Source organism: Amblyomma maculatum, chromosome 1 (assembly GCF_055883805.1).
Source record: "Amblyomma maculatum isolate TAMU_Amacu chromosome 1, ASM5588380v1, whole genome shotgun sequence".
Lineage (NCBI taxonomy): Eukaryota > Metazoa > Arthropoda > Arachnida > Ixodida > Ixodidae > Amblyomma > Amblyomma maculatum.
Genome location: NC_139344.1, coordinates 454,047,121 through 454,074,801, shown reverse-complemented (window position 1 = coordinate 454,074,801; position 27,681 = coordinate 454,047,121). Strand labels below are relative to the sequence as shown.

At 48.5% G+C, this 27,681-nt stretch overlaps 1 pseudogene; it reads right to left on the bottom strand.

Moving 5' to 3' along the window:
• Window positions 1-7,705: 7,705 nt before the first annotated feature.
• LOC146209687 (uncharacterized) lies at window positions 7,706-15,254 on the bottom strand (annotated as a pseudogene).
• Window positions 15,255-27,681: the final 12,427 nt, after the last annotated feature.

The window sequence follows — 27,681 nt, the reverse complement described above, 5'->3', positions numbered from 1 at the left end:
GTAATGATTGCGGTCTTTTCTCGATCACGTTCATCGACTTCGTTCTGCCAGTGCCCACTGCGTAGATCAAGCGACGAAAAGTACTGGGTGTGGCGGAGTCGGTCGAACGAATCGTCAAATCGAGGCAATGGGTAGACGTCCTTTTTCATAATTTTGTTTAGCCTCTTATAGTGGATGCATAATCTGAGTGTTCCGTCCTTTTTAGCGACCATCACAACTGGTGATGACCACGGGCTAGTGGACACCTGGATCACATCATCGCGGGGCATTTCATCAACCTGCGCCCAAAGAGCCTCTCATTCCTTCGCTGACACTCGGTAGGGGTGTTCGCGGATAGGACGCTCGGTGGGATCAACTATAATTCGATGTTTGGCTACTGACGTCTGCATACCGTTGGAGGCGACGGCAAAGCAGTCATGGTAAGTATCCAGAATTGCTTGAAGGTGGCGTTTCGAGGTAAGAGAAAAAACAGGATTCACGTCAGTTGGAAAAGTATGTCCAATGCTCTTGGGAGGGTTCTCGTTGGCCAACGAAAGGGCGCAGTTACTTCGTCAAAATAAGCGATGGCTGTACCTTGCGGTAAATAGCTGTATTCGGCGCTAAAGTTCGTGAAAAGCAGTTCAGTTTGTTTGTTACTCAGGGCAAAGACCCCCCAAGCGACGCAACTTGTAGGCTCAACAATAAATTCACGTTCGTTTCCGCCAGGCCTTGAAGGGCGGGAGTATTATCGCACTGCACTGTAACAAACAATATGGTGCTTTGAGGTAGAGTAACGTGGTCATCACACACTTGGAAAACTGACCTGCTTGTGCAGTCGCTGTGCTGTGTGTATGTCATCGGAAATTGCGCGGTGAGTGGAAAAAGTCACCATGAAGTCACGGAGGTCAATGATTGCGTTGTTTTCCCTAAGAAAACAAAAGCTGATAATCAGGTCCTTGGAGTACTCTGCTAGAACAATGAAGCAACATGAGAAAGTTACGGGACGAATCTCGATGCGAGCGGCGCACACTCCGAGCGGCGTTAGAACATGCCCTCCGGCTATCCTTATCGGGGCTCCTTGTCAAGGAGTCAGTAAATTTTGCAGAATGGTAGCAAGGCCATGACTCATAACGCAAAAATCAGCGCCGGCATCTAAAAGGGCAGTCGTGTGGTGGTTAGCAACAATGGTCGGTATTTCGGCAAAAGATAGCTCACTGCCGACAAAGTTCAATGTGCCAGGGATCGTCGGGCTGACGGGTCGTTCATTGCGTCGAATCGCGGCGTCGAAGGTAAGCTTCTGTAATTACCGGAAGGTCGTCGGACTCGTTGGTCGTACGGTGCGTCGGTTGTGCATGTCAGAAGAAAGCTTCGGCGATAGTCGGAAGTGGTCGTACTATTGGTCAGAGCGGAGGGTCGGAGGTCGGTCTGTAGGATAGAATCGGTGAGCGGAGAATGTTGGTCGTAGTGTTCATCGCCGGCGACTCTACTCCCGCCGGTCGCCGTCCTCAGTTTTCCCGGCACGCACTTCGAGACTGCCTGAAGGAAGTACGGCGGCTGGAGGAAAACTGTCTCGGGGATGGTGACTTGGACTGGCGTCGCGAGAGGGACGTAGGTGGGACGTTGTCTTTGAGGTACCAGTCGATGTCCCGTGGTCGTTCGCCATATTGCGGCCGAGGGGCCTCCGGTGAAAATCTGCGCAAGCCCATCCAACGGTGCGGCCAGTGGCGCAGTATGTGACCGGCTTCGCCGCAATGAAAGCACAAACGTAAATTGTTCGGCGTGGCTCTACGAACGGGGGGTCGAGCGTCAGGCACACCAGTCGAAACTGGATATCGGGGTGCTGGACGTGCGGGAGTAGCAGGGTTACAGGGTGCCGATGGTTCAGGCGCACGGGTACGCAACACGTCATTGTACGTCATGATGTACGGCGCAGGCGGCTGGGGTGATGGTACTGATGACACTGCTTGGAGGAGCTCTTCACGCACAACATCCGAGATGCCCCCAACACGTGGGTGTCGATCGAGAGAGGGCAGCTTTTGAAGCTCTTCGCGCACGATGTTTCGGACGGATGAGTTCACGAAGGGCTTCACTGTCGTTTCCGCCCATCGGCAAGCGGAAGTCCTGAACAGCGATGTTCGCAGAGCGGTCAGAATGCACAAATCGCCGATTCAGAGGACGCTCGATGCTTGTCGCTTCCTTCGTAAAATCAACACTACATGCATTATCACATACAAGGCCAACGAACAGTTGCTTCTTGACGCCTCGCATAAGGTGGCGCACCTTCTTTGCATCCGACGTAGACGAATACGCCTGGTTGAAAAGCCGATTAATTTCTTCTACAAACATGGCGACACTCCCTTTATACCGCTGTTCTCGGGGCTGTAGAGCGAGTCCGGCCAGTTCTTTTCTTACATCGTTGCCAAATGTTACGAGCCGCTGCCGCCGGAGATCTTGCCAGGTGGTGATGGTAGTCACGTGGTTTTCGAACCACATCTTGGCAGCATCTTCTCGTGCGAAATAAACATTCCGCAACTACCGGTCCTCGTCCCACGCATTAAACAAGGCGACCCGGTCGTAGCTGATCAACCAGTCCTCAACGTCTTCAAACTTCTCACCATGGAACTGCGTGGGCATACGCGGAGTATGGCAGATCAGCGGCTGGGCCCTCACGGCAAGCTGAATGGTCTGGCTTGCCGCTGTAGTCATCATGGTTCGCGGTGAGGAAACAACCGCACAACACAAGGTGAGCCTCTCAAGTGGCGGCTCGCCTTGTGCACAGGCGTCGTCCACAGTGTGTAGATGGCGTAGGAGCCAGAGAGGCTCTTCGCACATGGGCTCTACCCGGAAGCTCCACCAAAAATGCCACAACATCCAGTGGAACTGGGTAGGCAGGTTTACTTACACTTACGCAAAAGCACCGGCAAAAGAAGGCAGGGCTGGCTAACCGACTGGCGAGCAAGCACTATGAGAGCACATGCTAGTCTTCCTAGCTCGCCATATGGCGGCGCCAGTAATAACATTGCGGCAATATCTGACAGATCACTGTACTCAGAGTTATCTGGACGGTATGACAAAATTGTGTCGCTGTTACAATGTGGTTCATGGTCGTATAAAAGGAAGAAGGGCGAAAAACGAGTTGTTTCGTGGCAGGCAGCGTTCTACGTGAAAGTTACAAATGACAGAATCTGGTCCAAGTTGGAGTACCCAGAGGCGAGCATGTCCCCAAGCGTACGGTTGAACCAGTCCGTGAGGCCGTTCGTTTGCGGGTGGTAGGTGGTTGCTGCACGATTGAACGTATTTGCATGAGGATAGAAGCTCTTGGTCGAGTTCGGAGAAAAAAGCATTGGCAGTGGCGTAGCTCAGCTATGTCAGGACATACATAGCGAGAGGTTTCACTCCGTCTAATCACGTAATCACTAAGGCAATCGATAATAGAATCAGGACAACCTTGGACTGCAATCAAGCAAATGATCAAGCAGGTTTCCGGAAACAACACTCTACTATCGGTCACATTCATACAATCAACCAGGTGATAGAAAAATGCTCGGAATATAACCGGCCCTTACACATAGCATTTATTGATTACGAAAAAGCATTTGACTCAGTTGAAACCTCGGCGGGGATGCAGGCATTGCGAAATCAGGGGGTAGACGAGCCGTACGTGAAAGTGCTGGAAGATATATATATATAGTGGCTGCACAGCCACCATTGTTCTGCGTAAAGAAAGTAACAAAATTCCCATAAAGAAAGGAGTTAGGCAAGGAGACACAATCTACCCAGTAATATTCACAGTTTGCTTCGAGGAAGTGTTCAGAGACCTGGAATGGGAGCAGTTAGGGATAAGGGTAGATGGAGACTACCTCAGTAATCTGCGATTTGCTGCTAACATTTCTTTGCTAAGCAATTCGGGGTATGAACTGAAAATAGTGATTGATGACCTAGACAGGAAAAGTAGAAAGGTAGGCTTGAAAATCAATATGCAGAAGACTAAGGAAATGTTCAACAGCCTCGGGAAGGAACAGCAGTTTACGTTAGGTAGCGAAGCACTGGAAGTAGTAGGCGAATATGTCTACTTAGGACAGGTAGTAACCGCAGATCCGGACGATGAAAAGGAAATAAAAAGAAGAATAAGATTGGGATGGAGCGCATTTGGCAAGCACTCATAGATAATGACTAGCAGCTGAGTGGTATCGCTCAAGAGGAAAGTATACAACAGTTGCATCATACCTGTACTCACCTATGGGACTGATGAAACGTGGAGGCTAACCAAGAGGTTTCGACTTAAGTTGAGGACAACTCAGAGGGCTATGGAAAGAAAAATTATAGGGGTAACATTAAGAGATAGCAAGCGTGAAGAATGGGTCAGAGAAATATCTCAAGTTACTGACATTCTAGTGGAAATTAAGAAGAAATGGGCATGGGCAGGACATGTAGTGCGAAGAGAGGATAACTAATGGTCGTTTAGGGTAACAAACTGGATTCCAAGGGAAGGAAAGCGTAGTAGGGGGCGGAAGAAAGTTAGGTGGGCGGATGAGGTTAAAGGGCAACTCCGGGGGTTTTTTGACATTCGAATATTGTAGTGAAACTTTTACCACAGGTTCTTCTCTCCGTCCTGATGCATACCACAAAATTTGGGTGCCGTACGATAATCCGTTCACGCGCAATACGGCTCTAAAATATGCCGTTTTCATAGCTTAAGTTGAGATTATTTCTGCGGGCAACACTGAGTTTCTGACGTCACAAACAGTATACAGACGTTAATGTCTACTTCCCGCGTGATTATGAAATTGTGAGGGTTATATTGAACTACCTCAGACATTTTATGCAGTGCGTCATGATTTCCATACTTTATTTTCACCATCCAACGCACGTACGAGTGTTTTTCTAATACTGAGTGTGACGTCACCGTTTCGTCAAATGTGACGTCGTTTCTGGCCGTGAAATCAGTTTCGGTTTCGATTTGCTGTTTTTCTTTTTTAAAAATACTTCTAATTGGAATTTTGGAAAACGGTTTTTTGTGTTGAAGTCAGGACGTGCCGAGGAATGTAATTTAATTAAAAACACAAAATGATGAAAAAACCACCGGAGTTGCCCTTTAAGAAGGTCGCAGGGGTCAAGTGGATGCAGCTAGCACAGAACCGGGTTAGTTGAAAAATATGGGAGAGGCCTTCGCCCCGCAGTGAGTGGAGTCAGGCTGATGATGAAGGTGATGATGATGATGATGAATCACGTGATCGGTTACACGTTGCTTCGCTTGCTTATGCCGTCTCTTGGCCAGGCGCTTCCCTCTCTGCCCCGGCGTCTCCGCCTCTCTCTTGGCCTTGCGCCGTTCGTTCTTTCTGTTCTCGGTAGTCAGCCGCCAGACCACTACCTCGGGGTCGGACGAGTTGCGATTCTCCAGTGTCCAGCGCCGCTAGGCGGCGGCCTGTCTCTCTTTATTAAGGTGACGCAGCCACTTTGCGCACGCGCAGTAGTGTGCGCCATGCTGACGTCAATAGGCTGTTAGCGCATGCGCACAACTGGCGAAGCGAAGCGGTCGGAGCGGCGGGGAGGCGCGTGCAGCAGCGCGCTTTGACGTCAATGGGCTTCTCGTGCATGCGCAGAACTACACCTTTTGGAAGTACGCGAAACGGCGAAACTGTGGCCAATGTAGCTTTCACTACAAAACACGACCTCTGTCACTCAGTAGCTCACGAGGGGCGCCGTGTCTGAAAACGGAACGATGGAGAAGAAAACGAGCTACCTCTCTTGCTGTCGCCGTTGGAAGCGCGGCAGCCTCCTCGTAACGGGTCAGGTTATCGACGGCGATTATAGACCATCGATTACCTGCGGCAATGCATGGTAGCGAACCGCGGAGGCCAATTCTCACGCAAGTAGAAGGGTGAGTTGGACACAGTAATGGTTGCAGAGGGCCAGCCGTGTGGCTAGAGGACCTTTCGTTGTTGACAGGCAGTATAAGAGCGAATGTAGCTACGTACAATATTGTACATGCTGAGCCGGTAATATCTGACGAATACGTATGGTCGTCGTACGTTTTCAGGACGCCGGCATGAGCGCTTTTCGGGCCTGTATGATGACGGACACAAATAGTATAGCGGATAGGGCGCGCAACGACAAAGAGCCAATTTCTGCAGTCTGAGTAGAAGCTCCGTCCTTAGAGGATCGCTGTTCCGAATAGTGCAATGGGAGGCTTGTCAGCGGAGTTCCCGAGGATGCGTAGTCACGGAAGTGGTACCAAAGATATCTAGCACAAAATAAATCAAAGGATCCATGCATTGCTCGGAAGGCATATCCTTAATGGTTAGGGCTGTCAGGAAGGCCTGAGGCGGGGACGACAATACAGGCGAGCACTCCTGTGATCAGGAAAGAGCGTTGGCGTCAGAATGCTTGCGGCCAGTGTGGTACACTGCAATAATGTATTCCGAAAGCCTGAGAGCTCAGCGGTCGAGACGGTCAAGCGGAGACTTGACAGACGCGAGCCAGCAGAGAGCATGATGATCCGTAAGCACCTTGAAGGAGTGGATGTACAAATAAGGGCGGAACTTAGTGACAGCCCACACTATAGCTAAGCACTCTTTTTCGCTACAGGAGTAACTGGACTCTGGTTTGGTAAGAGAACTACCTAATAGGCGGCAACGTATTCGTAGTATCTAGGATTGGGCGGGGCGAGTACAGCACTGAAGCTGACACCGCTGGCAGCGGTATGGAGTTCTGGAGGGGCAGTAGGGTAGTAATTACGAAGGATTGGCGGTTACGTCAGAACATTTCGCAGCGTGGCGAATGCCTCATCGCATGCTGAAATCCAAAAGGAGATGTTAAGGGTGCCTTTCAGGAGCTGTGTAATGGGGTTATGATGGATGCGAAATTCCGGACAGAACGACGGAAGTACGAGCGGAGGCCCAAGAAGCTTCGCAGTTGTTTCAGTGACGTCGGCTTCGGGAAGTCAGCAATGACGCGCTGCTTGTCAGGATCAGGTGAACTCCATCTTTGCTCACGACGCGTCCGAGTATTGTGAGCTGGTGGGCACCGAAGTGGCACTTTTGGAGATTCTAATGAAGATCGGCGCGGGGGAGGCAGGTGAATACCTGGAGAAGGCGAGTCAGGTGGGTGGGGCAGTCGGTTGAAAAGACGACGATATAATCGAGATAGCCCGAAAAGATGCTCAATTTAAGTATAATGGTGGTGGTGGTAGAGGTTATTTTATTTATATACAAAAGAAAGGAAAATATGTTTGCCAGCCCCGGTATCTGCTATCTGATATCTGAAGCACCTAAACTGGGGCGGCGGAAATAAAGGGATAGCGAGGAAAAGGTAGAGGAAATCAAAGAGGTGAGCGATAGGGATAAAGAAAAGGGTAGGTAAAAAAAAGAAATAAATACTCTATACAACAATATACAGTACTTTGCTTGAGGCCCGCCCACATATATGTTAGGTCACTGAGCACTCGGCACATCGGGCGGGCCTCCGCACTAGCTCTGCGTCCATGTAAATGTTTACGACGCCAGGAGGAGCACACTTTAGAAAGAAATGACAGCCGAAGTGGAACGATCAACCGTTATCGTCCAGAATAGCATACGCGGAGCGTTCGGTAACAGCGCGCACTATCCGGCGAGGTTAGATAGGCGGGATATCAAGCCCGCCTTTTCGATATATTCACACAGGTGGTGGTGAACTCCTTTATGGCGCCCAAAAAAAGGGGACCAGTCAAAGATCCGGATGCGCTGGCTTAGAGGAGGTCGGTGCGGATCCCTTGGGATGCCGCGGCCTCCACTGCGCGCTGGATAAGCCAGCGTTGGTCCGCTGGCTCGGGAGTACGCAGGAGAGACTCCCACGTCTCTGGGATGTTTGAGTTGTCTGTGTTGTAGTGTGTACAAGTCAACGCTATGTGTATAAGAGTGGCCGCAGTTGAGCAGTGTTTACACATAGGGGCTATCTATTCCGGTAAGATCTTGCTGTACAAGATGGGATGTGGGAAGCTGCCATTTTGTAGTTTGCGCCATCGGACGGCCTCGAGTCTTGTTACATCGCGGTGTGCTAGAGAATATGTGCATCGGGAGTCGGTAGTGCTGGAGTATGTCCGTGTGTGTGGTGAGTAGAGAAGCGCGTGAGATATTGTAACGTAAAGTTACACAGAAGGCACTCTGGCACTCTGGCACCGAAGAACACCAACAACCAGTCAGGTCGGCACGAAAGCGGAGCACTTTCGCTTCGTCGTTTTCTTCCAATCACCCGTTCAAATCTTCGTCGTCGTCTATGAATGACATGTGTCTTTGCCCCCCTTGACAGCATCGCCTAGATGCTGCAAATGCTGCTCGATACGATGAGCTGACAGATGGTATGCTAGGTTGGTGTGGGATACCACAACACAAAACGGGGCACCATCAGTCTCAAGAATAGTCAGCGGGGCGATCGTGGTAGGGTTTCATCCGGACGACGTGTACAACATCAGTGAACTTGCGTCGTCTGCGGCTTGAGGGATCTTGGGTCGCAGATTCAACTTCGTACGTAACGTCGCTGAGGCGGCGGAGAACACGATATACCGAAATACCGGCGCAGCAATTTTTCAGAGAGCCCACGATGACGAACGGGCTTCCATATCCAGACATAGTCTCAAGGCTCGTAGGCAGCGAATCACCGTTCCTTGTAACGGTCAGCGTCTAGTTGCTGTTGTAGGTATATGCGCTGCCTGGCCAGCTACTGCGCTTATTCCGCACGCTGAGTAAAATTAGCGACGTCTAGGTCAAGCTCATGCTCGCCGTTGGTGTATACGGGCACATTGTATCCAAGGGAGTTGTCACTCGACAGGTGAAGACAAGCTCGAAGGGAGTGAGCACGTCGTCTCCTGAAGTGCCGTATTATATGCGAACCGTGCATACGGGAGAATGCTTAGGTCTTATGCTCTATATCCACGTACATAGACAGCATGTCGGCCAGAGTTCTGTTAAGCGTTCCACCAAGCCATTAGTTTGTGGGTGGTATGCCGTGGCCCGTCTATAGCTAGTGTGTGTAGGGTTCCACACAGCCTTAGTCAGGCGGTCAGAAAAGCTGCCCCGAGGTCGGTAATGACAGCAGCTGGAGCGCCATGGCGCAATACGATGTCGTGGAAAAAAAACTCTGCTACTTCGGTGGCAGTTCCATTTGTGAGCGACGCGGTTTCAGCATATCGCGTCAAGTAGTCTGTCGCGTACACAATTCAAAGCTTTCCATTAGTTGATGTCGGGAAATAACTAAGAAGATCCATCCCCACTTGTTGGAAAGGAGTTTTCGGAGCAGCGATCGGCTGAAGAATTCCAGCTGGTTTCACGGGTGGAGTCTTTTGGCGTTGACAGTCACGGAAGGTTTTAACGTAAGATCGTGCTTAATGGAATAATTTCGGCCAATAGTATTTTTCTCGTATTCTTGCAAGCGTACGACTAACTCCCAAGTGGCCGGCGGACCGTTCGTCGTGACAAGCGCTCAAGATGTCAAGCCGTAGGTGCGTAGGTACTACGAGTAGAAATGTCGATTTTGATCTTTCAAAATTGCGCTTGTAGAGATCTCCCCTTCGTAAAGCGTATGACTGCAAGCCACGAAGAAAAACAAGCGGTACTCTACCACCGCGTCCTTCCAGATAATCGATGAGCGGCGCCAGCTCCGGGTCCTTGCGCTGAATGCCAGTCATATTGAATTGGGTAATTATCCCAATAAAGGGCAATCGTCGGCGTTTTCCACTGCAGTGGAGTCCAATGGCACGCGTGACAAGCAATCCGCATCTTGGTGTTTATGTCCCTACTTATAAACCACAGTAACGTCCTACTCTTGAAGACGGAGGCTCCAACGAGCTAAGCACAAGCAAAGTAGCAATGGGGGCTAGTTGGTTTACCATTAGCCAAGCGTCCAGATGGGTCTTTAAGGCTTGCCAGCCAGCACAAGGAATGATGGTCGCTGACAATGCGAAAGGGTCGTCCATACAAATATGGTTGAAGCTTGCTGATGGCCCAGATTACCGCAAGGCACTCCTCCGTTGTCGAATAGTTCGCCTCCGATCGTGAGAGTGTTCAGCTCGCGTAGGCGATAACCCGTTGTACTCCGTCTTGCCACTGGATGAGCACCGTCCCGAGGCCAACGTTCCTGGCATCAGTGTGTACCATCTTTGCCAAAAATAACCGGGTTGCGTGTTCCGCTTCTCGGTCGGGTAGCAGAACATTCGTGCCACTTCTGACGCTGTAAATCTGCCTAAAGTAGAGGCGAGTTCCTGTCCTCACTCCTCAAGAATTGTAATACCCTTGGAATCCATGTTGGCGTTGCAATACAAGCGATAAGCAAAACATGCAGCCTTGTTACGTTTGGCAAAGACGGTACGTCGGTTGCGCCGTCTTCATTGAAATGGGCGAGAACTGGGGGTCTGTGTAGGCGGCTTCTAAGCTCCTGGAAGGCTTGTTCTTTATCGTCTCCCCACAGGAGTGTAGGCGGCTTCTAAGCTCCTGGAAGGCTTGTTCTTTATCGTCTCCCCACAGGAAGGGTATGTCTTCTCTGGTTGATGCTGCCAGCGGTTCAGCTATCTTGGAAGAATCTTGGACGAAGCGTCGGTAGTAAGAACAAAGACCTAGAAATCGCCGAAGTGCCTTTTTGTCGGGGGGGGGGGGGGGGGAGGCGTGGAAAATTTGAAACTGCGGTAGTCATCTCGGGATCAGGGAGAACGCCCTGTGCACTGACAACATGGCCAAGAAAGCATAGTTCCTTGAAAGCGAAGTGGAATTTCTGAGGCTTGATCGTTAGTTGCGCGCTTTGAGTGCTTGAAGCACGATGCGCAACCGGTTCAAGTGTTACTCGAAAGTAGGCGAGAAGATAACATAATCTCAGTACATCAAGCCCGACTGCCACTTCAGACTTGATAAAACCGTGTCCATTATACGTTGGAACGTCGCCGGTGCAGAGCAAAGACCAAACGGAAGCACCTTAAACTCGTTTAGGCCGTCGGGCGTCACAAAGCAAGTCTTCTCTCGGTCTCTCTGATCCACCTCGATTTGCCAATATCCGCTTTTCAGATCTAATGAGGAGAAGTACCTGGCGTCGCGTAGTCGGTCGTGGGCATCATCAATCCTGGGCTGCGGGCAGACGTCCTTTTTGTTCAAGTGATTTAGCTTTCGGTAATTGACACAGAATCTCAAGGTGCCATCCTGCTTTTTGACAAGGACTACTGGCGACGCCCATTGGCTCGTCGATGGCTGGATCACGTCGTCCGCAAGCATTTCATCCGCTTGCGTTTCATTGGCGACACGTTCTTTAGGAGAAACTCGGTACGGGCGCTGGCATACCGGTAATGCGGTCTCCTCGGTAATGATGCGGTGCTTGGCGACAGGAGTACGACCGACCTCAGAGTCTGCGGCGAAGCAGTCTGCGAAATCGCTCAGAAGAGCCGAGAGAAGATTCTTCTGATCGGGCCTCAAGTCGGGGCTAATTTTAACGGTTTGCAGAGCATGACAAGGTGCGGCCTCTTCTTTAGTGTCGCCCCGGTGGTGCATAAATGAGACAAGGCAGTAACATCGTGAAGGCCTGCAACAGCCGTGTCCTCGGCAAGATGCCGCATCTCCATATCGAAATTTGTCAGGAGGACAGTAGCACAACTGTTATGGAGTTGTATAAGTTCCTTCGTCTTCTCCTTCTCGAGTAGTAGCGGAAGGTGCCCGTCCGCGATGCCCTCGTAATCGTGGAGCAATTCATGCTTTACAAGAACCAGCACATGAGACCGTGCGGTACCCTCACGTCATTGTCGACTATACGCAAAACGTTCATACCCGGAACCTCGTTTTCAATGCGCGCCATTGCTCGGTTCGTAGAAAAGGAAACACGCGCTTCTTTCAGGTCAATGACAGCGCCGTTCGTCTGCAGGAAGTCTATACCAAGGGTCAATTTTTACGCACACTCAGGAAGCACGATGAATTCTCCGACATACACAAAACCAAGGATGCCGACCCGCGCATTACACTTGCATGCAGGTTTTGAAATTTCGCGCAGGACCAATGTGCAAAAACCTTCTTCAATTCTCGGGCGAGACCATGGCTCATTACTGAATAATCGGCACCAGTGCCGAGAAACGCGGTGACATCCACTCCGTCAATCGTTACGCACAAATCGGAGGTAGTATGCGGATGCTGTCGCTACCTGACACAAGCGAAATCTCGTCGGGTCGGCCTAACGATGACGGAGGATCTTCACATTTCCCTACCTCAGCGACCCAGCCTCCGAAGGTCGCTGGTATTAGTTTTCATGGCGAGGGCTGGGAGAGCGGCGTCGGGAATAGTTGGGACTTGTGGAAGGGTAGCTCGTCGGTGACGTAGACCGCCGCTCTTGGTAACCGGACGTGACGGGATACTGTCGCGCTGCAAGGTCGCTTGAGATCTCTGTAGGCCGTCCACCATTCAGAGGGTAGGGGTCCTCGGAGGCAAAACCCCGCATGTTTACGCGGCGGTACAGGTACGCCCGGTAAAGCTGACTGGCTTCACCGCAATGATAGCAAAAGGGCAGAGGGTCCCGAGGCCGCCATACTTGACTTTTACGGGGTCGCTGGTAGATTGGCGGAAGGGAGTAGCGAGGCCCCATGCGGCTCCACGCGAGGTCCTCCATGCGAGGACTTCACTCAGTTTCAGGGGAAGCAGGGTGGCTGATCATATTCTCGGCTCGGCAGCTGAGATCTCGAGCGAGAGTGTGCGCCTGGACGTTTCCTCTGAGCGACTCGGGGGTTGGAGCCCAAAGAAGTGAACGACATGTGAAAGAGGGTGCTCTATAATGTAGAATGTGCAACGCCTGGCAAGATATACAACCAGCATCGTAGTTGCGAATAGCCTGTTGAGGATCACTGATGACGACTTTGGTATTAGGGTCGGCTAGCGCTAGCGCAAAGGCAACCTCCTCAGCTGCGGTGATTGTTTCTGCATTGCGAATGCTGCAGGCTTTGTACCAGCTGCGGTGACGGGCGAGAGCTCCCGCCACGATCGCTGGCCTCGATGAATGGTAAGAGGCGTCCGTATACGTGGCGTCCGGACGTCCGCTGAAGCGTTTCTCGAACTGACGAGCTCGGTCGGCCCGTCTCTTGGCGTGGTGTTCCGGGTGCATCCGTTTGGGAATGGGAGGAATGCGGAGATTTAGGCGATATTCCGGTGTAAGCTCAGTGTAACTTGGGGCCGATCTCGGCGGGGAGATCCCAACTTGCTGCAGTACCGCTAGGCCAGCGTGTGTGAGTGAGAGCCGCTCATACCGGGCGGTGAGGGTTGCTCGATAAGTTCGCTCACGGTATTGGAGATTGGGAGAGCCATCAGCTTATGGGTAGCTGTGGACATGAGAAGACCTAGGGCCGTCTTGTATGCTTTTCGAAGTTACGCCTCTAGCCGTTCGCTTTCGGCACGAGTGAGACGTAAGTAAGGTCCAGAGTAGGTGATGCGGGAGCAGATTAAAGCCTGAACGAGGCGCAGGAGGTTAGACTCACGCATGCCATGATGCTTGTTGGAGATTCGCTTAAGGAGGCATTCGATCTGTACCACCGACTGGTCGATGCGTTGGAGCGTGACGTTGTTGCTGCGGTTAGCCTGTAGGTGCAAACTGAAGATCCTGATGTTATCTGTTCGAAGAATCGGGTTCTCTTGCACCTGGAGGTTGATGTCAGGAAGTATCTTCGGAGGGCGTGGAGCAGATTGGGCGAACTGTACTTAGATAATCTCCGATCCGTTCGATGGCGGTCTGTAAAGTCTCGTCAATCTGGCCGTCACTGCCGCGGGTGATCTAAAGTGTGAGGTCGTCAGCATAAATGCTTTGATGCAGGTGGGGAATGTCGGCCAGTAGCTTCGGCAGGCCTCTCAGTGAGACGTTAAAAAGAATCGGCGAAAGAACGGTGCCTTGCGGCGTGCCACGGTTTCCCAGAGAGATGATGGCAGGGTCTCCCGTGCCGGCTTTAAGTAGCACTGTTCGGTCGGTGAGGAAGTTTCGGATGTACGCATACGTGCGATGTCCAACACCTAGAGCCTGAAGTTGTTGAAAAATTGCTTCATGGAGGACGTTGTCGAATGCCTTGACAACATCGAGAGCGATGGTGTCTTTCGTGTCTAGTGTACTTCTCATGACTACCTGATGATGGAGAAGAAACAGATTGCCCGGGTCTGCTAAATGAGGGCGGTAGCCGAAAATTGTGTCTGGTAGAAGATCGTTGTCTTCAAGGTATCGTGAGAGTCTGGTCTGGATAACGTGTTTTATCAGCTTCCCATCGCAGGACGTGATAGAGATGGGACGGAGGTTGGCCAACGTTGGCGCTTTGCCCGGCTTGGGGATGAGGGCTATATTGGCGCATTTCCACTCCTGAGGAATGATAGCGCTGGCCCAACATTCTTGAAAATAGTCGGTAAGAGCATGAATAGACGCGTCGTCTACAAATTAAAATTACCTATAAGAAGATACCGCTTCGCCTCGGCAAAGCTCGCCTCACGAACTGGGATGCTTTTAGGAAAGACACCGTACCCCCATCCACGGTCGACCACGAAGCCTGGACCAGCTCCTTAGTAGACAGGGTCGAACGTCACGCGAAACATATCCAACTCATTACACAAACACCGGCTGTGGATTCTCATCTACTACATTTTTGGGAAGCCCGGCGAGGACTCCTCAGAAGATGGAGGAAGCAGAAAAATTCAGAACCCTACAAAAGCGGATTGCCAAAATCACCAAACAGGCCGAAGAGTATGTCAAAGACCTCGAAAGACAAAACTGGAACCAGTTTTGCGATCGACTACAAGGAATTCTGAGTACACATAATACTTGGAACACTCTGAAATCTCTCATCGGAACCGCAGTGTCTAAATCTACATCTCGAAAAAACTTGGCTAAAATAAAATAGTACATTCTTATGATGGAACGGAGCAAAAAATCCTGAAGGAGATTAAGAAGCAATTAAACAACGGAAGTTTGTTACGTCCACACCACAACATACACTCGACGTGCCAAGGAAGCCGGAATGAGGACCTAGATCGGCCTTTTCTGACAGAACTACTGGCGTCCCTGGCGAAGTTCACCCGGAATACCACCCCTGGCAAGGACCGAGTAACTGACAATATCTTACGAAACCTTAACCAGGAAGCAACGAAGTACCTCCTTGAGCAAATAAACAACAACTGCGAGACGGGGGGCATACCAGCAGCGTGGAAACACGCAGAGGTGATAATGATTCCCAAGCCCAACAAACCACCAGGACTTGGGAACTTGCGACCTATATCCCCCACTTCATACGCAGGGAAGCTCTCCGAGCACATGGTCCTGAGCTACCGCGCAAACCATTTGGAAGATCATGGGCACATCCCCAATACGCTCTATGGATTTAGACAACACCTATCCGCACAAGATATCCTACTCCAACTCAAAGAGGGTATTATGGACCATCTTGACAAATACAGTAAGAGCATCATTCTTGGAATGGATATAAAGGGAGCATTTGACAACGTTTTACACGCCGCAATACTTCTCAACCTAGAGGACATTAGTTGCGGAGAGCGAGCATATAACTATGTTCATACATTCTTGACGAATCGTACGGCCACCATAGGCCTGGAGGAACCTCAACACGCACAAATTCCTAGTAGCGGACAAAGGCACCCCGCAAGGCTCTGTTATATCGCCCCTCTTATTTAATATCGCTATGATGAAACTCCCGAGGGATCTAGATAAAATCAACGGCATACAACATGTTTTATATGCTGATGATATACCAATACGGTTCTAGGCGGCTACCCAGGACAGCAGCAAGACGCCCTTCAGGAAGCCGTCGACTGCACGAATAAACTACTTAAAAACTTGCGGACTCATCTGCGCACTAGAGAAATATGCACGCCTGGTTCGTAACGCCAGAACTTGAGGAAGACCACCAAAAGATGACATTCCTGAACCGGAAATCTTTCTTGACGGAACCCCTATCTCTCAAGCCGACTCTCTTCGCATCTTGGTCTAAACATCCCGAAAGATGGATCAGGGTCTGCAACACTCCGAAGACTTCAGGCTACTGTTACTTAAGTGGCGCACCTGGTCCGCCATGTGGCCAGCAGAAGACACGTATGAATGAACAAAATACCATCCGCATCATCCAGGCTCTCATCATAAGCCGCGTAACATACGGAACACCATATTTAGATCTAAAGAAAGCAGAAGTGAAAAAAACTGAACACTGTCATCCGTAAAGCCACCAAAATCACAATCGGTATATCCGAACGTGCATCTACGCAACGCCTCCTCCACCTATGCCTTCATAACACATGGGAGGAGCTTGCCGAGACACACAAAGTAAATCAAATGGAACGCTAAAAACTAACAAAAACTGGATGGGCAACCCTAAAGAAACTGGGATACAGAGAAGGTTTAGAACAAAAAAAAAAAGAAAAACACTAAGCAGCGCCTTCCGGACGAAATCTGTTCATACGTCACCGTAGCCACCATCCCGCGAATTTGCATCCTACATACAACAAAGGCCGGCGCCTGGCAAGAGTTCGGGCCCTGAGTAAAGCGCACGGAAGAAATCCGGAAACGAGATACACTGATGCAGAAAAATACCCAGGAAGACAAGCCCACTCCATTAGCGTCATGGATTCCACATTTACAGAAAAGACCTCTGCAACTATTCCAACAAACGACAAGGACGTAGCCGAAGAAGCCACAATTGCATTGGCGGTCTCGACGAGCAAAGAACACGTCGTCATTCTCACTGAATCACAGTCTGCATGCAGAAACTACCAAAAGGGAAGAATTTCCAGCATAGCACTTCAAATCCTCCGTTGAAACACAACTTATCACCTTCGAGACACCTACATCATATGGACTCCAGGACACACTCATTTGGAAGGAAACGAGGCCGCCAACGCCTCAGCCCGAGGATATGCTAACCGGGCACCACTTCTAGAGGGATTTCGGAGAACACAGGAGGTACCCAAGAAGTATACTGGCATCCTCCTGTATTACAGACTTGAAAGAAGAAAATATACCCTACCCCACAAGAAACTAACCAGAGAAGAAGCAGTCACCCTCCGAAAAATTCAAACCAAAAGCCACGTCCACGGCACCTTACTACACAGACTCTCGCTCACCACCTACAGATATGAATGCGCATTTTGCAACGTACCTAACACCCTACAACATATGGTGTGGGGATGCAAGGGATGAAATGGCACTATAACCACCATGGCCACAACCTAAGAGCAGTGGGAGACTCAGCTGTCAAGCCCCAGCCTGGAGGATCAGCGTAGTCTGGTCAGCCGGATTCGGGAGATGGCTCGGGTCTACGGCTTCCTTGACTGAGGAGGCTGCCCACCTTGGGCTGAATATTTCACGCCTGCTCATAATAAATATTTGTCTCTGTCTCTCTAGGCTTAATTTAGTTAGTTTAAAAAGAAGGAGCTTATGCATGACCCCTTTTCAAAGGCAAAGATCAAGGAAAACGCAATCTGCTCTAGATCGACGGTCAAGGATGAGACCAAGCTTATCGGTGAATGACGCATTGTGTTAAGCAAAAAAGGTTCTTGCGGAAGACATGTTGCGCATGTGTAAAAAAGGAGTAAGTTTCAAGAAATTTGTCAATGCATGTGTAAAGGGCGTGTGCTATTATTTTGCAAGGATTTCTAGTTAATGATAGGACGATGATTGCTGGGTTCATTTGCGGCTTGATTTGTGGACTGGCTCGGCTTGTGACTGAAATCAGCTTGCCTATCTTCCATTCTGAAGGGAGGGCACTGTCGTCTAGTGTTTGTTGTAAAATCTGAGAAAGTAGACAGGAATACAGTTTTGGTGTTTTTCAGAAATTTTATGTACAATTGGTCAATTTCCGGACAGATGACATATTCAGAGCCGATTATCTGTGCAATGCCTATAGCTTCGAAATTGCTGAGTTCATAGTATTCACGACATTGCATGGCTGTATACGTTGGGTTAGCTTAAATGACAAAGTTACTGCAGAAACTTCGATTTGATGCCTCAGGGAAAGTCTGAGAGGACAAAGCTAAACCGGTGTAACTTTGCTATATCTATGTCGTTAGGGCACACAACACGCCAGAATTGTTTGGGGCTTTTAGTAATCATCGACGTAATGTAGTTTGGAAGAAGTTGGTTCTCGTGGCATTTAGTGCAGATATATAAGCGGAATTAGCAGCCCTATAAGCGGTCTATCGCTCATCATAGGAACGCTCTTTGGCGAAACGAAATATTCGTTTTTTTTTTTTCACCTGTTGCTTACTCGTTTAATGTGTGCATTATACCAGGGTGAATGAGAAGAAACAGTGCGGAATAGGATATACCGGTCGGTGAGGCGTATTGCCGTTCCCCGAAAACTGCAGCAACGGAAGTGCCGGGTGCGTCACTCAAAAATAAAACACGACCTTACGTTTTTTATCGAGCGTGAAGCGCAGTACGGAAACTGAAATGCAATATTAATAAAATCGTTTTATGGACTATAATTACTTTCTGTAATGAACTTAATACATCGCTGGCGTCCATCGCGCCATCTTTTCGAGGCTAAGTTAATTTGAAAAATCGCCGCGGCGTAAAGCCGTAAAAAGGAACTTAAAGCATTTTAAAAGGCGATTGTTGCTTAGAGCTGGGCTTGAACGCAACCTAAAGGTAACATACACTCCCTGAAGACAGCAATTGACTACGTTAAAGTAATTGTATAGTGTAACCGTTGTTATACCGTCACATTCTGGCTGAGTTCGCGGCTGGTTTTGCTGCTGTTCAGAACAGAAACATGGTATTATTCAACCTAAAGGCGAACATAACCCGGCAAATATGGTCGTAATTTATTTAATGTTTTAATTAAAAGAAATAAAAAAATGTACCTACAAAAATTAAACACATCTCTTACAATCAGGTATGTGGTGTTAATCCCTTGCGCCACAGAAGCGACGGGAAGTGCACTCTTTAAATGCGATTTTATTCGTTTTCATTCAACGTACTAAAGATGGCGCGAGGGATGCAAATGACATAATCAGAGGATTACTGCAAGCAGTCTTAATCCAGCAAACTGCTTTATTGTGTATGTATTTTAGTTTATGCACTGCAATGTATACTAAAAAACAACATATAGCTTAAAGGACTTTCTTTTTGTTGTGTTTTATTTTTTTGTGATTTCACCCGGCACTTCCGTTGCTGCAGTTGTCATTGAATGGAAATACGCGTCGGTGAGTTCTTGCACCTTCGCGAGGTAAACGTTCAAATTTCGTTGCGCTGTGCAACTATCAAATGTTTCGAAAAAAAAAATACTAATTCAGAAAGCTGTATTCTGAATACGCTTTTTCATTTCTACGTTTCCTACGCAAGAATTTGTGGTTTAACGTACCAAAGCGACTCAGGCCACATAGGGACCGCGTCGACCACCTCGCGTTCTTTGGTATGCACTGACATGTCCCAACACAAGGGTGCCTTTCTTTTCGCCTCCATCAAAAAGATGGCGGTGCGAGCGGGATTCGATGCTGCGTCTTTGGTTTCAGCAGTCGAGCGCCTTAACCCCTAAACTACCGCAACAGGGCAAGCGTGTTTAGAAATATTTTAAACGTTTTTGCTATTTAAAAATTGCTGCTGATACAATTCTGTGGAGCTTAGCGTTAGTTTCATTGCTATAGTTCAAAGCCTCTATAGTGGAGTATTATTAGGTTTGCTGGGCTTATGGCATACATCGGTAATAAAATCGAATTTTGCTCAGATGCAGTGCCAATATAGGCTTTCACAAGCGTACATTAGGTTAAAAATTTTTGAGCCTTGAATCTTTAAATAAAAGCTAGCTGAAATTGAAGCTACGTTTACTTTTACATCTAATTTTAGGCAGAAGATGGAGAATGCTATGCACAACTCTCTCGACGTATGCAAATATGCGAGTGTAAGTTTTCGGAGCATGTCTCCCACTGAATGCGTAATTAAGGTTTCTCTATAAGAAAGCAATACAAACTGTGAATGAGAGAGAGGGCGCATACTATTTCTCCCAATTTTTGTTAGGACACGCGCGAAAGAATAAACCACCCATGCACGTATCTGAAAAATTTTATTGAGTATAGAGATTAGGGAGGGGTATGTGTAGGTGGGGTGCCTAGTCCGGGACTCCAGCGGCTCCGGGACTCCAGCGGCTGCCGCTGCTATCCGCGCACGTGTTATGAGGGCCCGTTGGGTATCTAGTCCAGAGCTGGATAGGGCAGCCTTCTACCCCTCAATTGTTGGCACTGCATTTGGGTCATCTGGAGGATTGTTTGGCAGGTCTACACCATGTGGGACAGGCCTGCCTTCTCCCTGCAATATTTACATTTGGGGTTGCAAAACCCGGGGTGTATCATGCTTGAACGAGTTGGTGTGTTGTATGTACCTCTCTTTAAGCGTCGCCATCTAACTTCTGCTTTGGAGAGCCCCTTGGCTGGGGTGGATATTTTCTGTGAGAGGGCATACATTGCCAGAGGGCCTGTATAGGACACGGTTGTGGAGGATTAAGTGGTCGAGTCCCGGGAGAGGAAAGCTCGGGAAGGGGCATGGGTGCACTCGTTCCCTTCCACGCCTTGATGTCCCGGTGTCCAGACGGAACATGTCTTGTTCAAGGTGTCCATGAGTTTTCAATATCCTGGCAGCCTGGGGACATATTATACCTTTGATGTAGTGGTGGTAGGTAGCCATAGAATCTGTGATTATATAGACGCAGGTGGTATGCGTGGCGGCTAAAGCAATGACCATCTCCTCCGCCATTTATATATTGTCATCGCAGATGGTGAGGGCATCAATCAGTTGTTGTTGGTGAATCACAACCGCTATCGTGTACGCCGCTTGTGACTTTGCTGCGTCTACGTAGCAAGATTCAGTGTCTGTCTCGTACTTTTCCTGGTCGTATTTGGCCCGCGCCTTCCGGCGCCCTTGGTGGCACAGAGGATGCATATTGCGGGGTAGGGGATTGGCTATGATGGACTTTGACAACCCGGGCGGTATAGCCTGTTTTTGTACGAGACCTTGTGGTTTAGTCAGGTTAAGGTCCATAAGAACGGCCTGCCCCGTGCGGGTTGCTGCTAGCGAATAATCTGGAGGGCCTGTTGGGTGGCAAGGATTGCTCCGGTTGTATTGTGCCCCCCTAATTGCAAAAGGCACTCTGTGGAAGTGCTTTGGGGCAGGCCCAGCATCTTATTAACTGCGTTTCGTATAATGACGTCAATTTGCTTATAGTCTCCCGTCTTGACGTTGCGAATACGGTGTCGAATACACAATTTTGTTAATGACAAATGCTTGAACCAGGCGCAAGGTGTCTTGTTCGCGCATTCCGTTGTTTTTGGTAGTGACCCTGGCTATCATACGCGCCACCTGCAGGCTGGTGTTTTTAAGCCGAGTGAGGGCGTACACATTTCTGCCCTTGTCGTTGATGTAAAGGCGTAGAACACTGATGGTGTCCTTCTGTGGTATTGGGTCTCCATTGAGGTTAACTTCAACCGTGGGTCTTCGTTGGCGGGAGCTGTGAAGTACCAGCAGCTCCGACGTTTCGGGGGAGCAAGTAAGCCCGCAGTTAGCGGCGTAGGCTTGCACGATGGTTACGGCCTCTTGAAGGCAGTCCTCGATTTCCGCGGTAGAATAGGCCGTGCTCCAAATAGTGATGTAATCCGCGTAGAAGGCGTACCGCAGATGCGATACCTGATTTAGCTTGGCTGGGAGTTTGATTAAAGCAATATTAAAAAGTAAGGGTGATAGAACAGCACCCTGTCGCGTGCCGCGTGCGCCTAGCTGTATTTTGCTGAGTTTTACGAGACCGACGTCGGCATAGACGGTACGACCTTGAAGGAAATCTTTTACATGTTAATAGGGTCTTGATGCCGCAATTGACGTCGCTCATAGTTTCCAAAATAGAGTGGTGATTTACGTTATCAAACGCCCTCTTGAGGTCGAGACCAGAGAATTGTCTCGAAGAAAGACTTGTTAGGGGGGGTTATGACTTCTTCCTTCAGCTGGAGAAGTATATTTTGGGTGGCTAGGCCGGGCCAGAATACGAACATGGCATGTGGGCACAAGTCATGTTTTTTTCAAGGAATCGTGTGAGCCTTATGTATACCGCCTTCTCCATGTCGTTCCCTACGCAGGAGGTGAGAGAGATGGGCCGAAGATTGGTAATATTTATGGGTTTGCCCGGTTTGGGAATGAAGTGCACCTCGGCAGTTTTCCACTCGTCTGGCAGCCGGCCCGTGCGCAAACAGCTGTTAATGTAATTCGTGAGCTGGGTGAGGGCTGCGTCGTGGAGATTGTCGAGGAGTCCCACCGTGATTTTGTCTTTCCCAGGAGCTGTGCCTCTGCGCATGGCTAGGAAGGCGACATGTATTTATTTGAAGGTGAAATCCGCATCTAGTTCTTCATTTGGCTGCCCATTAGAGGGAGGGAAGAGGTCCGTGTCGATGTGCGGGCGGAGTGTCTTTGGACTCCATCTTACCATACATGGCGCAGAAGTACTTCTGTTTCATGGTTTGTATGAGATCATCACATACAGGGCCGCCGCTTAAAGCCGCCTAGCGGTGGTATGCGCAAGTATGCTTCGGCGGCTGACGCCACCGTCTATTTGTCGATACAAGAATGAACGAGGTTATCGGCCCCGGTTATATTCCTCTCTTGACCTCGCTCACGCTTAATTCACAAGCTGTAGTACGTAGCATTATTAATATAAACAGCGCGAACACGAAGACAAGGGACAAGAAACAAGAAAGCCACAGTACAAGCGCTGACTCACAACTAAGCCTAAGACCTTTAATCCAAAGCCGAGAAAAAAACAAACAAGAAGAAAACGAAACAGTCACGTGAAACAACCCCTGGGTTCACCTGCTGCATAAAAAATTACTTTAAAAAATCACTTAAAAAAGACACCTCTTTGCTTGTGAGTCAGCGATTGTACTGTGACTTTCTTGTTCCTTGTCCCTTGTCTTCGTGTTCGCGCTGTTTATATTAATAATGAATAAGTACCAACTCGCCCAACAAAGTATCTTGGTAGTACGTAGCACTGAACTATTACGGTCATGTGTAAAATTAAGCATTGCCATGACGTTGAATCGATTCTGAGAGAACTTACGTACTGCATCGACACACAGCTCCTACCTCTCGCCCCCGCTCCTTTTCTCTCGTGCTATAGCTGGAAATAGCCAGTGGGTGATGAAGCGCAGCTCTGCTCGGCTGGTCTCACCGGCGCTTTCAATACCTGATGGCTTGACCTCTCTTGACTCTCCTAAGCGGGTGAATGAACCTGTGGTCGAAGCTAGCAAAAAACGATTTGAAGATTGCTGGCCTAAAAGCAGAAAAATTACATAATGTTAGTAATGTAAAAACAAAAATTCAATAAATAAAATGATGATATAGTTAACCAATCTAAAACAATAATTAAGATATAGGGAGAGAAAATGAGCATGAAAGCAACAGCTACTACCCCGTTTAAAAGGGGACACACCTATATTCCATTAATTCATCGCTTGTTGTTCGTCCGGGCCCTGCAGAAATGTTTGCCATCGGCACCGTGCGTTTTGTATTTCGTCGGAAACGGCACGATCTTTTTCAGTGTAACAGCCGAAGTTCGCGCTTCACTTGGCAGGGAGTTTGAGCGCTGACGAGTATAAATGCCCGTGCAACGCTTTGGCAAGTGGGGTGAAAATTTTGCTTCACTCTAGGCAATAACATGCATGAGATATGTCTTTGATAAAAATAGGTGCTGAACGGCATAGCAACTGGGCTAACAATCCAAGACCAATTTCTTCAACAGAACATATAAAGGTAGAAATAGGTAGCAGAAAGGAAACAGATATAAAAAAAACAGCCTCTAAAGGTGCAATTTTATGCAAACTGTAGCACGTCACAGTAGTTGGCTTCGTGCATGCTGTCACAATGATAATCAATGAGAAAAAGGCTAGACGCCTTTTGCAACACATGCCCACACGCACGTATTTATAAACGAACGTTGTGAAAATTCCCATTCGACGAAAAATGCCGCCCCGAGTTCTACTGGGTGTTAGACGCAAAATTGTTCTTCTATGCGCGCAGGATGTACCGCAGCGAGAAATATGCAGCAGGACTGGAAGGTCGATGACTGCAGTGAATCGTTTATTACAAGCTTACAGGGATGAAGGCGGTCGCCTTAGCGATGCTCCACGTCCAGGTCGCGAGCGATGCACTTCGGCAGAGGCTGACGAATTGATCGTCGCTGCAGTCATTGCGGATCCCTCTCAGAGCGCTGAAATAATTCGAGATGCCTTCGGCCTAGTCTGAGCACCATTCGGAAGTCTTCAGGAAGCCGAATTAAGTGAATGTGTGGCGGCGCAGAAGCTGTATTTGACGGTAAAACAGAAGGCACAGCTACTCGAATTTGCTCGCACCCACGAGCAGTGGACTGTGGACGATTGGCAACAAGTCATCCTTACAGATGAATCAACTTTCAAATCAAAATGGGAAGAGCAGCGGCGCTTTTGGTGTCCATGCAATTGCAGGTATGTCCAAATAATATTGATTTGAGTGAATCGAAGAGCACAGCGTTCTAAAGCCCCGTAAGCCATGGGCAAGTAAAAGTTGAGAAATGAAACAATTTTTCCTCGCTAGTCCTCGTGCAGCAATTAAGTTCTGCAAGCAGAAAAGTGCTTTTATCTTTCTCTGTGACCTGACATTATGGTTTTGAGTTAAATTCGTATTTCTTTATCATGCAAAACATAGGAGCTGATGAAGGCATTATTCTTTCGCACATAGGTACCTGCCCGAAATCACGACGCAAGTAATCAGCAGTGGTCGTTAGGCCGTGAACTTCTGGGGAGCTGTGGGTGCAGAAGGCCTCGAACCTTTTATAAGACTGCCATCAAAGTTTAACGGAGCCAGATACGGCGACGTCCTTGACAACTATCTCATCCCGTACGCGCTGGACGGGACACTTAAAGATGGAGTCGTCTTCCTGCAGCAAGACTATATCCCCGTCCATCTGCGTGAGTTGTGAAAGCCTTGCTATAAGAACGGGCTGTGCAGCTATTGGAGTAGAGTCCAAAAGGCGCCGATAGGAGCATCGCTGAGAACGTTTGGGGAACTTTGAAGAGTAAATCACAGCACAGGCCCTGACGACCTCTGGGAGGCTGTCAACAGAGAGTAAACGTAACAGTAAACGTATCCGAAGAGCAATTCGGATACGTTTACTCTAGTTCCTTCCTCGGCTTGTGACCCATGTCATTAACGTGAGCGGGAGTTTCACTCGTTATTAAACTTTGAGTTTGCATAAAAATGCCCTTGGAAGTTTTTTTCTTTTAATCGTTTCCATCCTGTTGGCCTTTTCGCCTTGTACGTTAGCAAAATATAGCCAATCGTAGGCGGCTAAATGTGAGTCAACCATGTTTTCTGTTTGTCTTTTTTTCCTCCGATGTAAGGAAGTAATTTTTCTCCCAGGGAAATCATCCTTAATTAGCTCACTTGCTATTCCGTAGAGCACCTGTCTATAATGATCACAACGAAGGCAATACATGCAGGCTATTCTTCTTTTTAATGTGCTTCCTTGAGCCAAGAAGAACTTGACCGAACTTGTCAAAACGATGGACGAGCGTTCGCAGCTCGTGCACAAACTCGCAGAACACATCACGAGATAGTTTGTTGCTCATCTCAATTAAAACAGCGCGAACTTCACGACGGTCGTAGAAAGGGAAGACGATCAGCGGAAGACGATCACTTGTTGGATCCAGCGCCTGTGCCTTTTTTTTTTTTGTCCCTCGTCTTCCCTTTCTACGTCCTTCGCAGTTTGCTCTGTTTTCATTGTCACAAAGTCGCCGCGAAGCAAAGAGCGAACCGTGGCGGTCACGCAGGCTGAAAATAGTGGCATTGCTGAAAAAGCAAAAAACTCAAGCTGCCAAACTCTGACTTTCTACACGGCGCAGACAAACAACAAAATCTTGCATGATGTATTGAAAGTGCCCCTGGCTAGCACTGATGGAAGCACAGCAGCTTCTCTCGTGGCGGCGATAACGCGAGTATCAAGTTATCGAAATGGGTCAGCCGGATGTTTCGGCTCTTTGCCGCGCAATTGCTGATAGAGCGAGCTGGCATGCAGTTTTTCCAGTTTGGCCACAGCTCGTGACTACGTATTACTTTTGGGGCAGCTGTTTGTGCTGTTTGCCCTGGCGAGTAGAATCAACACATTTAGTGACGTAACAAACAAAACCTGAATAATAATTCTTAATATTTTTTCCAATTTTTTAATAATACATGGATGTAAGCGTCTGTCATAGGCAACTTCCGCTCATAATAAAGCGTGCAAGGTATTAAAGACTGCTAAATTGCAAGTGAAAGACAGTTTACCAAAACTTCGCAAAACATTAGTTATATATAGCGCGGCTCCGAGCCAGTAATTTTATTCATTTGTCTCGCCCCTAACTGTAGCTTTCGCATACCCATTCAAATACTACTTCATGATCTGAACCGACACAGAGTAGTTAGGGCTGTCGAGTACTGTTCCCAAGGATGCGGGATCGAATCCCGGGATCGGCTGCCGCTTTTTTGGATGGAGGCGAAAAGCAAAACGCCAATGTTGGCGTCTTCGCATGTCCTCAGCACTTCAGCCATCATGTGGTGCGACTACTGCTTTGCACGGCGCCTATGTCGTAATGACAACTCCTGCTCAAACTGCATGATATTATGCGAAACATTTATGGCCAGTCTTGCAAAGTACTTTGTTTTCTTTTGCACATCAAAAAACAAAATTATAGCTACAACCACTTTGACGCATAACAAGGTAACGCCAAGAATTTTGGAGATTACCCATGTCAATAGGGAGTCATCATTGTAATTCTTGCTGCGACAAAGCTGTACCTGTGTTTCGATTAATCAAAGCGGCGGCGCAGTGAATTCTATTTTAACACTGTTTTTACTCAAGAGTCAAGGGGAAGAATTATTTAGACTGAATCAGATTTTGCAGTAAAGCAACCAGTTACCATTTTCTTATCTCGGTCTTGAAATTATATCCTGAAATTCTATCCTTGCGTGACAGATTTCTAAGACTTTTAAAGCTATCAAGCCCTTTATTTAACTAATGTAGCATACAGTGTTCCCGATGCAAAAGCAAGCGCCTACTCAAGTATATTTAGCCATAAGAGAATAAAATGAGCTTTGTCAACATAGGAGTGGTGGATGTTACTGAGTCTAGTCCTTCCGAATTCAGGCAGGTGGTGTATCACCCCTTCACTATACAATGGAAATTTTCCCTCTAGTTCCTTTTTCAGTTATATTACACTGCAGGTACAATAACAGTACCTCTTGTTTACCTGTACGGCTAAATCTTTTTCCCGCATTATTGTTTCGCTCGCTGATTTGTAAATGCAGATGAGAATAATTATCTTCAGGTTGGCCATTCCGAAATATTGGCTACAATCTATTACTAGGTCAACCCATTGTAAAGCTGGCGGAAAATTTGGCAAAGTTACGTGGTGTGCTGAACGTTAATTTCGCCGGTCGCCGGCCGATCAAGGTATCCAAATGCGAGCGCACCTCTGCAAGGTGCTCTTCCGGAACGGCACTCTGCGGTCGCATTTACGCGCGAAGTTACGCGTAGCGGTGGTCCATTTTTGTCTTCCAAAGGTGTTGCAAAATGATAGCTCTGTCTTAGCTGCATTGATGTTGTCTTATACACAGTGCATCGATAACACGATTCCACACCTTAAGCTCACTCCGAAGCTTGGCCACGCGGCTCGTAGCAACGTCCGC